This window comes from Humulus lupulus, chromosome X (genome assembly GCF_963169125.1).
Source record: "Humulus lupulus chromosome X, drHumLupu1.1, whole genome shotgun sequence".
NCBI lineage: Eukaryota > Viridiplantae > Streptophyta > Magnoliopsida > Rosales > Cannabaceae > Humulus > Humulus lupulus.
In genome coordinates this window covers 2,343,410-2,355,590 of record NC_084802.1, presented here as the reverse complement: position 1 = coordinate 2,355,590, position 12,181 = coordinate 2,343,410, and positions in this window count along the sequence as shown.

The following is a 12,181-nucleotide window of genomic DNA, read 5'->3' as shown; positions in this document are numbered from 1 at the left end:
AAAACCCTAATTAAAGAAAGAGAGAAAGAGAGAGTAGTGGTTAGAATAGTGTTCCTTGAAAATGGAACATTGGATTGTATTGATGTGTTTTAGGGATATGTTGGGGAGTATTATATAGAGAAGGACAAAGAGGAAAGAGAAAAGGCTGCAAATCATGTATGTATGGAATAAATGTGGCCTTTATCTTCAATTGGCTATCCTTTATTATTTTAATATTTCCCATTTGAGAAAATTTTAAATAAATTAAATTATTTAAAAAAAAATAGAAAGAAATAGAGTAGAGAGATGATGAAAGCAAAAGATGTCAATATAGGTACTTTATCTTTCTTTTTTTCTTCTTTTTCCCATATATATAGATATACACACAATTTCACTACTACTAATTGTTACTATACAATATACATAGTTGCTCAACTTCACTGCAATTTAATGTAGTAATTTATAAATGTAAATGGGTAAATTTTGTATATTTAATATTTAATATTTTAAATTTAAATTAATAAAAATTGATATTAAATTTAACCAATAATAATAATAATAAAATTGTGTATTGAGTATTGTTAAATATTGTGGTCAGAATCATATAGTCGATCGAATAATATAATTACTAAGCGACACTACTGATACCTGACATCATAATAAAGAGATGTCGTTATTGGTGTATTCTAATATCGGATTCCACATATTTTAATTTAATTATTAACCAATCATAAAATATCACATCATATAGTGTTGAATATACCTTATGAGATACCAAATAACAACACTAATCCAATAATAATCTACCAAAGTTCTAAATTCCAATTTTTCCCATATTTCCTCTCCATGTAAATAATATATATATAAATATAGTATGGTTGACACCTATATATATGGTGTCCATTGGAAATATTGAAAGAGGTTAATTAATTATTAAGAGACATTTATTGAGAGTTACTATTACCAATGCATTCTTGTTCTTGTGATTCTAAAAATGGGAGACCCAATTCCAAATATTTTGATTTCTTTTCATATCATCATCATCATCATTATGATCATAATCTTCGATCTATATATATATATGATCGATTTTATTGCATGCTACTCGATCAGGCCTGATCATGATCTCATATGCCATATTCAGTATGATCTTTTGTATATTGGTTTTATCTCTCTTTTCATGAAAATTTGTACTATTTATGTATAGGGTTTATCTTTATAGCTACCTAATAATTTTGTTACCGAGATTTATATATATATTTATTGTTAATTAATTTGCTTGGACCACCTATATATATATATATATATCTTGTACAATTGAATAAATTAAATCAATATTAGGAATTAATATCTTTAATTTAGTATTGATGGATCTCCTTTGGAAGTAAAAAATTGAAAAAATTTAATCAATGTTAGGAATTAATAAATGATCGTGTGATCTTTGTATTTTGTGTAATTATTTATATTCTAATATATTTACTCCTATATAGTCTTGTCTTGATATCTTGTTGAGTTCGGTGTTGTATGAAATTTACAACAATAAAGTTGTTCTAGGTTTAAAAGAGAGGTAAATCCATATTATTTTTGTTATGAATATGCATTTAAAATATTTCTGAGTAGATCATTCTAGGTTAATGTTTATTAATTTTAAGATTTTTAGTTTTTTTTTTTGTCGAATTTTTGGTTGTGTTTGGTAAAATTTTTGTTTTGAATTTTTTAAACACAAAAATAGAAATATTATTTTTATTTTGTTTCTTTATTTTAAAAAAATAAAAATATGTTTAGTAACCAATTTTGTATTTTGTTTTTAAAAATAAAAAATGATAAATGATTTGATAACTTTTATTTTTATTTTTTGTTAACAATATAAAATGAGGTGTTGATTTGAAGAAGAGAAGAAACAACAAGTCGAAAACGGTTTAAAATAATTTTGAAAGTGAAAAAAAATTCTATTTTCAAAATTTAATGAATTTTAATTAAAAATTTTAAAAATAATAAATAAAAATAAAGTTACCAAACACTATTTTATGTTTACTTATCAAATTTTTAATTAATTAAATAAAGAAATTATATTTTTAAGTGTTACTAAACAACACCTTTATATTTTTAATTTTAATTCAATAATTATATATATATAAAATGATGGTCATTTGACATAGACTTGATACAATTATCATTTATATAATTTTTATGCTTTCTCGATAATCATTGGATGGTGACTATACATCGAACAAGATTTAATTTTAATAACTTAGTATGAATTCGATGTTTTTTTATTTTCAGTGAAGCTCTATATATCTATATCTCTTCTATATAAAAAAATATGTAGATAATAGAGATTCTTAATTTTAAGGGGTTTTTTTTGTTAACTTTAATTGAATATGACAAATATTTAACATAATATATCTTTAAAAGTTATTACAAATAGATATTTATTAATTATATCAATATATATTTAATTATTGTAAAATATCATTATTATAATAATATTTAATAGAAGACTAGATATTTAATAATAATATTAATATAATGAAAACATAATCTTAACTTTTATTAAAAAATTTATCATTTATATTTATAATGAAAACATGTTTTTTTTATTACTTAAGGTAATTTAACTAAATATATATTCATATTAAATAACAACAAACATTATAATTGTGTAACTATATAAGAAATTAGAATAACATTTATATTTTATTAAGAATAAACAAATTTCTTCTCCAATCATAAATGTGTGAATTGAATAATATTATGAATATTTTATACATTAAAATAGTATAGTTTATTATATAAAATGTTATCATATATATATATATATTAAAAACCATAAATAATGTTTAGGTTTAATTTTTCTTTTAATATATTTATGTCATTCTTTTATATATAAAATATTGTTTATTTATTTAAAATTTATATAGAAATCATAAAAACTTAATAAATATTTTTAAACAAAACTAAACAAATATACATGGCACATTTGTACCTATATATATACTTATAAAATTGATTTTATATAATAACTTATAATAGCGAGTATACATTAATTAAAATATATGAAAATATACCAGCCAAATATTCACATAAAATAATTCTGTCTCAACTATAATTTATTTACATTTCTAACAAAAATGATTATACATAACAACTCAATTCTCATAAATATTTAAAAATATATACTAAAAAAACAATGAGAATAGTTATACTCAATATAGAGTGTTTTTGTCCCAAAATATACTAAAAGCATAAAAACATAATATATATATATTAAAAGAAAATATACAATCCATTTTTTAGAAGTAAAAAACAAGTGTATTTTGTCCACAAAAAAAAAAAAAACAAAAGTGTGTCCAAACAAACCCCTTGGACCAATAATGATTGAAACTCCTCATATATATATGGAATATATATTATATATATACACCCTAATTGAGTGGCTACTAAGGCAGCAACGTACTATATATATACTTAATATATATTATTAAAATATTAGACTTAATATTTTTTTATATATAGCGATCTTATTTATGACGTCACCATGATTAAGGCTTAAACAATAATTAAAATTATGAAGAAATTCAATATTAGCAAAAACCATACAAAACCATTCCCTTCAAAACAAAACCATGCAAAAACAAACCTATATATATATGGAGAGAATAATAAATTATTACAATAATTGAATTTTCTAAAAAGAATAATTTAATAATTAATTATTACTATTATTTTAAAAATAAAATAAAATAAAGTGATGAAGCCGTTCCCAAATTATCTTTATTAGTACTAAACACGCGACACTAAATCATTACTGCCATTAAAATCACACTCACACATGCATACATTTTTCAAGAAAAAAGGTACATATATATATATATATAAATATATGTTTTGAATATCCATAAAAACAAAATGGATTAATGTTTATATATATATATATATATATATATTGGCGCAGAAGAACATGCTAAGGTTCCACTAATATCTGTATTAGTTTAATGGGTAATGCAAATCATAATTAAGATATGTAGAAGAAATAAGAATTAATGTATAATAATGTTCCCCTTTGGAAAAAAGTGTCATAATTCAAAAAAGAAAAAATGCTTTCATACCGATCCACCAATGAAACCCCATCAGATTCTCATAATAATAAATAATTTATATATATTTATATTTATATATATATATATATTAACCCAAACAACATCTAATGCGGCGCTAAAGAAAAAAAAAATAAAGCACACCATAAAGTATATATGCTTTACATTACCTAATTCCATAATTATATCTATATATATATACATATATATATATATATGTATATATATACACACCACCCTTGATTTGTATCAAAATTACAGCACCCCACTAAGACAAAATGTCAAGCTCATAATTATACATTTCACTTGTGAAAATCCTTGTGTCGATTTTTCTTCTTTCTGTTTCGGAACAGAGTAGATCGCTATTATGATAATAAAAAAAATTAGAGATATTGTCGTCAAATCAAATATATTGTCGGTTGCGATCCGCATGAGAAAGAGATATCTTCGAAAAATTAGACATTTAGTCGGCCGAAATATCTAAAACTTCTATTTGAAAAACCGATAAGATAATGAATGTAGTTATACTATTATCTTAGAGAAAACAAAGATTTTAAGTGATTAAACTAACTCTATATTCTATCTAAACAAGGGAAAGTTTGATAGTGAAAATTCCATCTGTAATTTGTTATTATTATTCTTCACTCATCAATGATATATAGTAATACATATATATACATATGCTATATAGTACATGCATCTCCACATGTAATAATTCTTTGAATTTTAATATAATATATAGTACTATTATTGTACATATATATAAATATAGTATTAATTAGTACTGGATTAATCTAGATGCTTTGTTGCTGGACGTCATGGCTTTTTCTTTAATTGCGTGTTTAGAAAATGTAATCAATTACAGAAGAATAATATTAAGGATTTAATTATTATTATTAGATTTGTTGATTTTATTTATATATTTTACAATTAATTGCAGAGTCAATGAATTCAAATAATAATAAACTTAATTGGAGTATCACACTTGATACTTGTATATATATTATATAATCCAATATTTGAATGAAATCAAACATGCTCCCCCATTCACCGTCATGATTCAACAATCTAAAAAATCTTGTTATTTATTTATTTATTTTCATTTTCTTAAAAGCTACTACTATATATATATTTTATATGTGGAGGAGCTAGAAAACCTATTTTACACTTATATATATATAAATAATGACTAGTGGACAATATATATACTCATATATTTTATATTTTCAAAATAAATAAATTATGCTTTTTTAAGGGTAATTTTTATGCTTTTAAAAGCAATACATGCATGTATAAGTAATTAGGTATATAAAAGAGTGCAAAAGAGAGTGAAAAAAAAATACATTTGAGCCACATCCCCTTCTCCTTTTCACTCTAAAATTCCAAAATCTTTCTTGCTCCTTTTCGATCTTCTTGCTACTGGCCTTCATCACGCCCTCTAACCTTTTCTTAATTGTCGATCGGTCGGGGCTTCTCCATCGCATCTCTCGCTTCAATGTTGTTATTGCCATCGTCTGGTTCGCCGTGCGGAGAGTTTGGTCATCCTATCGCATGATATTTCAAATTGACCTATTCTTTGTTATTCGATACATTAAGGTAGGCGTTAGTAATGACTAGTTTGGTTTGCATAACACAAACTCGATCGTCCACTTTTGTTGATGTTATGTGATTTGATCATCCCATCTCTGATTTTGCCTAATAGGTCTTACATAATGTATTTCCTAGTATTTTGCTATTTTTTTGAAGTGTTGGTCATATTTTAGGTTATAATTGCTTTTGTCACTCTTAATAATCCTTTGGAAGATTTTTTTAGCATTTTGTCATTGTTTTGGATACATTATCAAACTTGTATATATGAAAGAAAACTGGGATTAATTCATTTTACACTACAAATTAGGAGGCTTGTTTGTGAGTTGTTATTAGATTAATTGCTAGTAGTAGAGTTTGTATTTTTTTTTCTTTTCTTTTTTAACCATTTTGACAGCTTGATTTGTGTTAATTACTTTTTGAGAAATTCAAACATAAAAATGAAATTTGACATATTAGCCATTGAAATAAAATCCCATTATAATTTATTATCCTTAAAAAAAATTGCATTTAATTACTTTTTCTATTAAATATATATATTTATACTTGTCAAGGATCGACCTTATTATTTTATGTGTCTCTAATTTATTTATAAATATATATCTATATAATGGGAGCCGTTCTGTTATAAGAACTTTTTGTATAAAAAGTTGTATTCAATATTTATTGAAGTTGATGAAATATCAATAAAAATACTTTATTATGAATAGTAGATTAAAATAAAATAAAATAAAAAGTCAATTTTAATTTCTTTATATAGATAGTGATAATAAAAAAATTCACATCTATAATAGTCCACCACATATATAATTGATGAATAAGGTTAAGGGCTTGATATAATCATGATAACCATAATCATTTTGGCTTGTTTTTTTTTGTTTTTTATTTTTTATTTTTTTGTTTTTTCAAATTTCACTATAAGAAATGATAACAAGTAGTGGGGTAACAAAATAAAATAGAGTAAAATTTCCAAATTGGGAAGTGGGGACATTTAATAAATGTGTTTAAATTTCTAGACTTTCTCAATTTGGGTGTGACATTCTATCAATCAATATAGAACAAAGATGTGAGTTGTGGGGTTTAGAAGAAAGAAAGGTTAGCATGCTTACAACAAGAAATTCCAACTACAAAAATAAAGCCTTTTGCAATAAATTAATAATAAAGTTTGAATTTGCATAATTGAATAAAACAATTAAAATAATAATTAAATAGAGCACTGAGTTGCAAGCACCACCAATTATGCTAGGGCATCTTTTTCTTCTTCTTCTTCTTTATTTATTTTTAAAAAAATAAAAAATAAAAATTTGTTTCACTTTTTTTGGGATAAAACCTTAATTAATGGCAAACCAAGAAGACTTTGGGGGACTTACTAGCTTGTTCTAATCCTATCTTCTACACCCACTTTCGGCAGATGAATGTGCCACGTGGACCTTTAGGATGCTGCCAGATGGCACTCTAGGGTTAGCTAATAATGGATTTTTTTTTTCTTCTACTTTTTTTATTTGGTAGGGATCTTGTTATTAAGATGTGATGAAATAAGCTCATACGTCTCCCACTTCCATTCCCATATCATGGCCAGATATTTATAATAATGATAATATATTATATACAGATATTTATGAACTAAAAATAAAAATTTGTAGAGTTTATTAAAAAAAAAGTAATAGCACTATTGTCACCACACACTTAGGTGACACTACTAACTGTATAAATTTCAACTAGGATTTATAGTTAGTCATTTAGAAATTGAGATTTTTTCTTATTGAGTTTGAAATATTTTATTCTCGAAATATCTCTTTTTTAGATTAGATTTCGAGGCTAATTGTCTTTGTGATGACATGTTTGCTAATAAGTAATAAGAATTACATATGTTGTAATCACTCACATTCATTTGTTTACATAAAATTTTAGGAGAAAACTATGGGAGTATTTTTTCTCATATTTTCTTAGGTAATGTCATTACTGGTAATCAATTTTTCTTTATTTTATTTTGTTTTTTATTACTAAAAATTAAAAGACAAATTTAACCAAAAAAATATTATCGTTTTAAAAAAATACATTTTCTACAAAGGGCAATTTAGTCAAATTAAAACATTCCGATTGCATTTATTCATCATGTAAACAAAATAAAATGTTCATTTTCAGTCAATTTAGTAAACAACATAATAAAATAATGATTCTGATTTTTCAATATTGTATTCTTATTCATTTCTCCCCTTGATTTATTCCAATTACGATTATAGTTTAGTAAACGTGCCATGAACGCTTATCAGAAAAATAGTAGTGTTTAGCTCGAGAACGAGATTAGTCTAGTCCAGATAGCTGAGAGCTCTCATTTATTAGGCTACTTGACCATAATAAAGTGAAGAGTAATGTTATGCGGTGTCAACAAAACTTACTGCATCACTCACACCGTGATTGGTATAATTTAATATTGGATTTCGTATATTTTAATTAAAAATAAAATATTAAAGTAGTATCGAACATCATAGCGTCACATAACAATGCTCTCATAAAGTGAATAAACGCTAGTCACAGGCACATGATCCAATAAGCGAGAGTCACGTAGTAAAAGCTGAACTCGTTTTCAGGACAAGTAGTTTTATGCTCGAAAAAGATAAAAAGTTAAGCGAGGATCATATTACGTACTCATCCAACTCATTCGTGGTCCTAGTAGATTTTTAAAATGAACTTAAATTAGAGGCATGAAGGCACCACTAATCCTCTTTTCTTTAAAAAAAAAAAAAAAAAATCATATTATACATAACAAACACAAAAACTATATAATATAAACATATACACATTACATAATAAGGGAATATATATAGTTAAATAACTATAATAATTAAATGAAAAACAAAACCATAACTTAGAAGACAAGTGTTATGTTTAGGTTTGTTTTTGGAAAAGTACATATATCTATAGGGTATATGCTCATGATAATGCTATATATCAAGAATTAATAGGTTTCAATAGAAATGTTGGTGTGTCCAAGACTCGAGTAAATGTATGAGAGAGAGTAAGTTGCTTTGGGAATCAAATAATTTGGTATTCATTCATGATAATAGTTGTTGGTTGCATAATCAGAAAGAGAATAATCCTTTAATGTGGTCCATGCAATGTGTATACACACACACATATATATATATATGGTCTTCCATGTTGTGTGGCTAGGGTTGATTTTTTCAACCAAAGTAGTTCTTTCCACCAAGTGTGCATACCTTAGCAGAGATTCCAATGTTTCAAACGTCAAAAAGATAAAATATAGAATGCGTATTAGACATCACCATTTTTGCTTTCTAGGGTTTTATCTCATCTTTTCTTTCTTTCTTTCTTTTAGGTAAAATAAAAGCTTTATATATATATGTGTGTGTGTGTGTGTATATGTATATGTGGGGAATATGATCATATGAGATGACTTGTGTTGAAGAAATAAAATCTCTCTCTAGCTATGTGGACCACGAAAATGTACCTTTCCTATATGTAATTGCCATGCCTATACTACTATATAAATATATATATAATTATATAATTATATATATGCATGCCAAGCAAGTTTTGAGGAAAAAGCTAAGTAAAATTATACCATGCTCTAAGTAACAATTATTTTATTTTATTTGGCAGATAAATCGTGCTAACTTTATTATCACATGTATGGGAAGAGAAAAAGAACCAAAAAGAAAAATGACAACTCCAAGAAATAACCAAAGTATAATAATAATAATAGAAAAAGAAACATATATAGGTTTCAAATGAGATGAGTAATGTTGGATCCATATAAATTTATTAATTAAATTAGTTACACATCAAAAATAATATATTTATGTGCAAATTTTATGTGTTGTTATCTGTCAATTATCATGCTATACCTATAATTTTTATTTATGTATGGGAAAACAAGAAGAGCCAAAAAGAAAAATGATAACTTCAAGCTTGTTATAGACATTATATATATAGTCATATATCGGCTTCTACTCATTTTATTTTAAAAGATTTATACTATTTTAAATCTATATAATTTAGTTTAATTCTACCATAAATCATCTGTTTTAAATATATTTTTGGATTATGTATATATATATTTTTGTCAAATGGTTAAAAGTAGTACATTAAATCTGAATTTTATCAAAATATTTTTAGTATGTCTAAATTTTATTAACAAAGTTATCACTTGAGAAATATATAGATTTGTGATAAATATTGATCTCTATGAAGTTTTAGTTAAAAATATTTTAATTAAATTTAGATTTATGTGACTATTTTTAATTATTTGACAAATACACAAATTTACTTTTCAAAACATAGAAAAACAAAAAAAATTAAAATAATATAAAATCTATTTTACCAAATTAACATGTCGGCCATTCCTTAGTAATATTTAATAATTATATATTTGTATGTATATTCGATGAGTGATGCTATATTCGATAAGTGATGCTATTTGGTATTTTAATGTATTCAACATTACAAGAGATATTACTCTTTAATTAATTAGTAATATTTCATAATAATTATTAAATTAAATCAGGTAAGACCGGATAATCAATTTCACAACTAATATTATGACACATTTGTGATTTGTGATGTTTTGCGGATGAACTCTTATGATGATTTGGTTGTAGTGAGCTGGAAATGGTCTTAATTTGTATGCCAAGTTGACATATATATATATATATATATCCACAAATATATATTGATATAATATTATATAATAGAATGTTTTTATATTAATTTGTTGAGATTGAAGTGAAGCAGAAGCCACGTGGTTGATCACATGCATCTCTGGTTTAACAAAGTTCATGCATTGGATGAGAGTGGAGGTGATCAGCAGTCTCCACAGTACATTTGAATCTCTTTCTTTCTGCCACAAAACTGTCATTCTCAATATCTCATCTCTGTGTTCTCTTCTACAAATTAAAGTCTTCTTCTTCTCCTCCTTACTATTATTATTATAATTAACTACCACTGCACCCATCACTTGCTTTAACTTTTATTTCTTTCTTTTTTTGGCGTTTTTCAAGGAGAAGGAGAGCCCACTAATTAATGATGATTATAGATTGCAAAGACTCCCATCATGGGCATTGAGTGATTTCTTTTCCTAGCTTAATTAACAAGGAAATTATGAGTATTTATGCATTATATGAGGTACTAACTCAAAAATATGCTGGTTACGATTAACATGTCAAATTGGTCCTGGTGTTTCAATTTTTTCCAAAAATAGGCTTGGAATTTGTTTCCCAATCTCTTCCTATTCTCTCGGTCCCAAAACGAGATAAAAAAAAACCCTCAAATCTCTTGGTTTTTCCCTAAATCCATAGGCATTGCTCTGATCTTTCTCCTTCACGTTGGTGCGTGTGAAAAACGTCCGAAGAGACAAGAAGACAGTGTTGGAGGGGACGGCCGAAGGACCCAAAAATCGAAAAAGGTTAGGGCTCTAACCATATTTTTGTTTACACTGCATTATTTATAGTCTACGCAGGTTTTTTCGTTAATTTTTATTCATAAGGTTAGAACGGGGCTGGGAATACGCAGATCTAGTTTTTTTTTTTAAAAAAAATCATCCACCTCGATAGGCATCGATGGATGTCACCTCGACATTCCTCGACATGACTCGATGAAACTCAATAGGATTTGAAAATTTTAGATTTAAGATTATCTCGATAGGCCTCGACGGACCTCGACAATGTTCGATGGATGTTACCTCGACATGCCTTGATGAAATTCGATAAGATTTAAGAGTGCCTCGATAGGCCTCGACACGTCACGATAGGCCTCGATGGCACTTATCCATTAATGTCACCTCGACATGACTTGATAAAAATCAATAGGTGGTTCAAATAATCCTCGAACACTTTGTTCATCAAATCCATAAAAGCAGATAGGGCATTAGTCAACCCAAATGACATGACTAAGAACTCATAATGCTCATATCTGGTACGAAAGACAGTCTTCGGTATATCTCCCTCATTGACCCTCAGCTGATGATAACCAGATCGAAGGTCTATCTTTGAAAATACCATTTTACCCTGCAACTGGTCAAACAAATCATCTATCATTGACAGATGATACTTATTCTTGATTGTTAACTTATGTAGTTCTCTGTAATCAATACACATCCTCAGATAACCATCATTCTTCTTCAAAAACAGAATTGGTGCACCCCACGGTGAGAAACTAGGTCTGATAAAACCTAAGTCTAACAGCTCCTACAGTTGTACCTTCAGTTCTTTTAATTCTACTGGGGCCATTTTGTAAGGTGCTATAAACACTGGCTCCGTCCCTGGTGCCAGTTCAATCACAAATTCAATCTCTTTGTGTGGTAGCAACCCTGGTAAATCTTCTGGAAACACATCCAGAAACTCACACACTAGTCTGGTCTCCTTTGGTCCCATTGGCATGACCTGAGTGGTATCAACCACACTGGCTAAGAATCCTATGCAACCTCCTTACAATAAATCTCTAGCCCTCATAACAGATATCATAGGTATACGGGGTCCATGCATATTGCCAACAAACAC